At 56.4% G+C, this 779-nt stretch overlaps 1 protein-coding gene across 1 annotated transcript in view; it reads right to left on the reverse strand.

Annotated features, from left to right (window-relative positions):
* LOC113210079 (uncharacterized) overlaps positions 1–779 on the reverse strand; it is a 79,558-nt gene that overhangs the window by 21,377 nt on the left and 57,402 nt on the right. The window lies entirely within an intron of this gene.

Here is a 779-nt window from a genome sequence, read left to right on the forward strand (position 1 = left end):
GCCCCGCCACGCTCCGCCCCGACGCACACCTCGATGCAAACGGTCTCACACCGTATGTTACGACCCGACCCGCAAAACTATTGGGGGATCCTTGGACTGAACAGGCAAAAAGTCTGCTTGAATACTTGAAAAAAAAGAAAAGAATCAAACGACAGCAAAGACCCATAGAGAATTTGAGCACGCAAAAAAAAGTAATCCCTTGCGCACATGCGTGACCGTTCCCAATCGACGGCTATACCCTCTCCTCTTCCTCCTCCCCTCCCATACGGAAGCTCTGCGTGCTAACACAGTCGTCGGGACTAGTAGTGGTTACTGCTGCTTCATGTGTCGCTTTCTGCGACTGCCAGCGAGAGAAATGCCCTTGAGTTATAATCCCAATGCACGCATCGGTTTGCACACACACACACACACACACGCGCGCGGGTGCGCGAGCGAGCGAGCGGTCATTCGCATTTGGACCAACGGTACGATTAATTTAGATGGGATAGGTTGTACACGCAGTAATATATTTCTATCGGCGGGCGCCAGGGCTGCGCGGCCGCGGTCACCCGCTCGTCCCTCCTCCTCTCGTTCTCTCGCCCGCGGAGACGCAGCAGCAGCAGCGGCGGCAGCAGCGGCACCGCCTGGACCAAACGGGACATAAATCAAACAGTCTCTCGCGCGACCGCCGGCTCAGATCCGCCCCGGGCCGTGCCGGCCAGCCCGAGGGGGAAATCACTAGGGTTCGTAGCGTACGGACTATTTCGTGGTATTTCTCCTACCATTTCGGTTATTTCTCC

The sequence above is a fragment of the Frankliniella occidentalis genome, unplaced genomic scaffold (genome assembly GCF_000697945.3).
Source record: "Frankliniella occidentalis isolate FOCC.00 unplaced genomic scaffold, Focc_3.1 Scaffold7, whole genome shotgun sequence".
In the NCBI taxonomy this organism is placed as follows: Eukaryota; Metazoa; Arthropoda; class Insecta; order Thysanoptera; family Thripidae; genus Frankliniella; species Frankliniella occidentalis.